The sequence below is a fragment of the Bison bison genome, unplaced genomic scaffold (assembly GCF_000754665.1).
Source record: "Bison bison bison isolate TAMUID 2011002044 unplaced genomic scaffold, Bison_UMD1.0 scf7180017864514, whole genome shotgun sequence".
NCBI lineage: Eukaryota > Metazoa > Chordata > Mammalia > Artiodactyla > Bovidae > Bison > Bison bison.
Window position 1 is genome coordinate 1,318,880 of NW_011495067.1, and position 6,213 is coordinate 1,325,092.

A 6,213-nucleotide genomic window follows, 5' to 3' on the forward strand; every position below is an offset into this window, starting at 1 on the left:
CTGGGATTCTCCAGGCAAGACCACTGGAGTGGGTTGCCATTTCCTTCTCCAATGCATGAAAGTCAAAAGAGAAAGCTAAGTCACTCAGTCGTGTCTGACTCTTCGTGACCCCATGGACTGCAGCCCACCAGGCTCCATTGTCCATGGGTTTTCCAGGCAAGAGTACTGGAGTGGGGTGCCACTGCCTTCTCTCTCTCTCTCTCGCTATATATATATAAACAGACCTTTAATGCAGTGTGGTTGGACCTAAATGGTGAATGGTCTAGGGCACTGGGGACAGAAGTCAAGCCATCAGTAGGCTGTCTGAGACTGCTGCTGGTCGTAGCCACCCCAGCGCATGTAGCCTTCATTTTTCCGGTAGCCATCTTTCTGGAATCGGAAGTAGCCACCACAGGTACCCTGCTTGTGGTCAAACACCCGCTTGTTCTCCACCAGGCTGCCCAGGTTCTCGGCCAGCTGCAGGGCAAGGTTCTGCTGGGCAGTGGGCTCTGAGCAGTGCATCACCACGGGCTGCGATGGCTGGTCCAGGAAGCCATCAACTCCTCATTAATGATCATCTTGCTGATGATGGAGTGTACCATGAGTGGGTCCAGCTCAAACATGTCGGACAGCATCTCCATGCTGATGGAGTTGTAGACACTGCTATAGGTGAACAGGTAGGTCCACAATGACTCTTCCTGGACTTTCCTAACTAGCATGGTTCTGACTTTGTTGGCCTCTGGGGAAAGGTCCCACACTTTGCCATTCATCTTCTCATTGATGATAAAACTGTGGCAGGTTTTCCAGTCACCCATCTTCATGGCCTTGGAAGCAGGAAGCACATGTTCCCTCATGGACTTCAGGGGGCCCAGCAAGGGCTGCCGTTCACCCACCCACAGCTAGTGATGGAACTGCTTGCTGATCATGCGTCAGTGGGTGTCACTCTCATGGGCAGCAATGGGATCTCCAGGATCATGACCGACACCAGGTAAACACCTTCCAGCAGTTTCAGGTTTACGTACAGGTGGAAGGGCACCTGCTGACGCTGCTCCACCTTCTGCTCCTGGTTGTGCTCCTGCAGGCTGTGCAGCAGCAGACCCTGGCCCAGAAGCTCCTTGGCCCGGCCGCTTGACTGGATGTCCAGCAGGGCGCTGTGTGCATCCTTGGTCAGGCCTTGGGGGAAGGCACAGATGCCCAGCTGCACCATGGTGTGGTTGTACGGGATCTGGACTGGTGGGTCTGCATGCTGAATGTTGTCCTGCAGGTGGCTCATGAGCATGAGGTCCCAGGCCTGGTACCAGTGGGAGTGCAAGGCGTGATGGGAGATATGGCAGAGGATGGTGCACATGCGGTTTCGGTCTATGCAGTCCTTGACATAGATGTACTTGCACAGTCTCTCCATCAGCACAGCTGAGTCCTCAGCCTCATTTTCGGCCTGATCTTGCTCAGACTTTGAGGAGCCCTCAGCGGGGTAAGCTGCCGCTGATGGGCCTTGTAATCAAACTTGTAGTAGGTGTGGAGAATGTGCCTCAGGTAGACGCGGCAGATCTCAGTGGTGCCCTTCTCCCCCAGGTAGCGCTGCACACGCTCAATGATGGTACACACCGGGGCCTCGTCCTTCAGGTGCTCCACATACTCTTGGGAGTGAGGATCAGTGTTCTGCATTATTTTGGTAAATTCTTCATTTATTCGTTCCACCAGAGTTAAGATGCAGCCACGGACATGCAGTGGCTGGTCTGCGTTATGCATGTTCTCACTCTCTTCCAGAATGTTCTCTCCAACAAAGATGTTGGGATTTGCAAACAGGATGTTCATCAGCTCATTGATGCAGTCCAGACACTTCTGCCACATCTCAGGCTTCATGTATGTGGCCAGTTTGGGGTTGTAGTCATAAAGAGAAGCGGTGATGTTGATCTTGATGATGACACCCTCTCCTAGGTTGTTTTCAGAGGCAATCTGAACCAGCAACTGAAGCAGCTCAATCTGGGCTGCACAATCAGTTCTTTTCTTGCCTCGTGCCTGTAGGATCTCATTCAGTTTCTTGATGACAACAGCGTGGGTGATCTTAGTTCCCTTGGCAAACATTTTTGGCTTCTCCTTAACAAGGGGCATTCCACCTCAGACATGAGATCTTTCACTGGGCAAAAAGAAATGATTTATTTTTGCCACCCAAGTTTGAGATCATGGGACCTTAAATTTCCAAAAGTAGAAGTTATGTGTCTGAAAATAAGAGCAAATTTTTAAAATATGAAGAGCATAAATGAAGAAACCTTAGCTAATGATGAGAAGCAGGAGATAAGAAAAAGGCAGTTCCAAGGAAAAGTACCAAATTTCCTTTTGGAATGCTGAATTGATTGTGATTCTCTTCTCTGAAACTGGAAATAGAGACGAAGGAGTAGGTTTGAGGGAGGAACGTTTTCAACCTGGCTTTAGACTGGGCAAGGGTGTGCTGCAGTGCAGAGGAGCATTTGGAGGGAGACAGAGTTGGCTTCGAGCCCCAGTTCTGCAGGGGGGGAGCTCTGTGGCCTTGCTTCTTCCCTTCACCTTCCTGATCAGGAATCCATCTCTAAAAGGAGCACCATCGTTTATTCCTAGTAGAAGCAGTTTTTCCAAACTTGCATGTAAGAGCCTAACAGTATGTCACTCACTAATGGTTGTTACCATCATTACCTTGATGACGAAGTTCCTCCATGAAATGCAGGTGAAATTCTTCAGTGGTTGTTGGAGAGCAGATATATTAGTGCATCTGTGTTTCTGTACTCCTGGCATCAAATAAATGTTTGTTAAATTTAAGTGAATCTAATAATAAGAGGGATGTGGTGAAGGGCAGGAAAGGACACACATCTGCAAGGAAGGAAATATTAATATATAAATTGCTTTGTGCCGGGCAAGTTTATATGCATTTTATGATTTTAGTTTTGTTTGAACCCAATGCTTTTGTCCTGAATTCAACTAATAAGAGAACTACCATTCAGGAATATTCATTGTATTACTCTCTAAAAATGTGTTACTATATCTCTGATCAATAACATTAGGATGACAAAAGATGTATTATGTGTCTTTGGTCTATATTGTGTTAAGGGGCTTTCCCAAGGTTGTATAGCCAGCAGGCCCTTAATAGGAATTGAGTCCTTATTGACAACAAAGCCAAGCTGACAGTCACCACGCTGGTAGGTGTACTTCCCCCCTTCTCCATTCTTTTGCCCATTTGCCACCAAATCCTTTGAAGGGGAAGTTATGCAGTCAAACTGGTCTGTTGTGCACGGTGGCATACAGTCCTGGAAGAGGTAAAAATAACACAGGCCTGTGATGGAGCTGTCAGCACCCGGTCACAGGCATGGTTCCAAGTGCAAGCATAATTTTTAGAAGGCCTAGGAAAAGTGCAGTATTTATTCTGGAAAATAAACCAAATAAGATTTTTTAAAAACACGGTGGTTCCTTCATCCAGTAATAAATGCCCTGCAGGCCGTGTGTCTCTCCTTCCCGCCTAGGGGACTGCATCTCAGGTGCTCTTGGCCTCAGCCGCAGCAGGAGCTGAGACAGCCAAGCCCTCTGCCTCTCCTGAGTGAGTGGGTGAACTCACTGCTGTGCAGGAGCCAGTAGTCAAGTGAGTACTTTTTTTAAAAAATTATGTGTCACTCCCTTTATCACATTTTTACCTGTATGACATCACAGACTGGTAAATGGCAGCCACCTTTGACCTTCCTTTGAAGATCCAGAAAGCAGGACAGACATGCAGCTATTCAGGCACTAGAGTCTGCCCTGGCAGCCTCTGTGCACAAGCTGCCTTCAGTGACCCCCGTGCACACGGTCACCACGGAGGTGTGGACAGAGCTAGTCCATTGCTGGTGACTCTGACTCAGTCTTGGGTGAAGCCCCTGAATTTGCATTTTTAACAAATAAACACATGTGTTAAGACAGGCCTTTCAGAGACCACATTTTGACTAATGCTGACCTACTGTCTTCTCGGATCTCCCTAAGTTTTATAGATAGCTGATTTTCCAGAGAATTTTAGTTTTTAATTCTCGTTCCTCCTGTGTAACCCTGAGCAGTGGAATCAGCCTCTTGACTCTCTCTCTCTCCATCTGTAGTAGAAGCTAACTAAACATTGTCCACACAAAATCCAACCCTTTGTTTCTTATTTATAAACAAAAGCGTGCATCACTTGTATATTATATTCAGTTTATAATGCATTTCTCAATGAACTCGTTATTTTTGATGATAACCAAAATAAACAAACTGCCATACAGATTGGTCCTCTTTCCAGAGGGCACAAATAGGAAAACAAGGCTTGGAGATTTAAGAACAGCTGGTAAGGGCAGGACCTCTCTTAAGCCTGTATCTTCTGACTTTGTTTTTCTCACTTTGTTACATTCTTTGTCACCAGAAGCGTTTCTCAAAATTCTTACCCCAGATGTTTTTAACTAAGAAGCAAAGACATGCTGAGTTCTTGCAGTGCCCCAGGAAGCTTTGGTCAGTCTCAAGGGAAAGCTCTGGAATGTTTTCTCTATTCTTCACAGTAAAGCACCTGACTTCTACAGAATGTTCTGTAGACACTGTTAGGTTTATCCTTTGGGCATCTTGGGAGCCACAGTTTGACCAAAGTATAACTTCTGCTCTAATTCCAATCAATCTCCTCCCAAGACACATCTTGAATGTGGGCTCCCATGACAGGATTAATTTAAGAGTTTTCCTGGCTAGGAACATATTTGTTTTTAATTTAATATAGAACCCGGGAGATTACAGTTGACCAAAACATCGCCATGAACCTCTTTCCCCTGCCTTGTAAATCACAAAAATGTAAAGATTACCTCCATATGATTTATACTAAAATAAATTAAGTTCTGAGGTGGTTTTACAGATATAGAAGTATTTATTAACAATTTGGTCCTTATACATAATACATTGAAAAAGCATATTCCCTAGTCCTTTTTTCTTCTGTATCTCTGAACACTGAAATAAAAAAAGTGTATTAAGGAATGTGAATATAAAGGAAACTATAGCTTTAAGGATTTTATTGTCCCAAGGTTTTTCTTACACACTGAAACAGAAAATAAAGAAGTGCTTTGAAAAAGAAGGGATATTCAGCTATAATAAAAGTAAGCAAATTAAATAAATTAGACATAGCTCCTCTATTTGAAGAAAAAAAAAAAAAAACCAAGAATCTTTCCTTAGGTATTTACATTTTCGTTTTCAAGGGAAAAGAGCAAAAGTTTACTTTCCAAATTGCTAAGTCCAAGCAAGAAGAGAAAGAAGCTAGATCCAAGAAAAATTACAATATATCACTAGATTTTTCCAATCAAAATCTGGGCCAAAATGGAATTGTAGGCCAGATTTTATTATACAAGCTATCTAAAATAAATTAAAAATATCTTAAAAACTTCATGATGCAAGTCTGCAGGAAAAGTAAGAGATGTGGAGATGGAGGGCATTTAGTCCCCAAATCATAGTGTGAAATTCAGAATAAAATAATTGTCTCACTTAGGGATAATTGAATAAAACTCACACAAACAGAGTTTATCCCTTAATCAGTGGGCTCTGGATCCATGAACTGGCTCAATTCTAAAAAGTGGGTAAAAGTTTGTGAATTACTACTATGGTAATCCTGGTAGACTTCTGCCCACTTCTGCTGGATTCTCTGCCTATGATTCAGCTTAAGCAGTAATCTTCTGTTTACTGGATATTATTCAGCATCAATATTCTGTTTCTAAATAGGAGTGCTGTATATGAGACTGTCCTAAGTAGGTGCAGAAAATATGAGAAAATTGCATGAGCAAGTGTCCCAGACCCACTCTTGCTGCTTTGTGGTCTTTTCCTCAGTTCCCATCTGTGACTTAGTGGGAAATTCCTCATGACCAGTATAACTTAGTTATCCAAATCCAAAGAGGGAAAAGTTCAGGCATAGTTTTCTGTTGTTGTTCTTGAGCATGATAAGTTGTGGTTGACTAGAAGTAGATATAGTGTTTTATAGGCCATTCAAAAATGTCTTTGTTAGATGTCTCTGAAATGAAAGTTTCCCGGTAGTAATCATTATGGGCATGTATCTGGTAGTCCATGTTGTTTTGTAGAAAAATAATTTGAGGTATGCATTTATACCAAATAAGGAACATTGGGTAATGTTTTTGGCCAGTTAAAAAGAATAAGATTGGTGACAAGGTGATCTTTTGAAAGGGTGTTGGGATGGGCACATGGTGTATCCATAGTCTTTGTGGTACATGGATGCCCACAAGGGGG

At 43.6% G+C, this 6,213-nt stretch overlaps 1 pseudogene; it reads right to left on the reverse strand.

Moving 5' to 3' along the window:
• Positions 1 to 291: 291 nt before the first annotated feature.
• LOC104981033 lies at positions 292 to 2,091 on the reverse strand (annotated as a pseudogene).
• Positions 2,092 to 6,213: the final 4,122 nt, after the last annotated feature.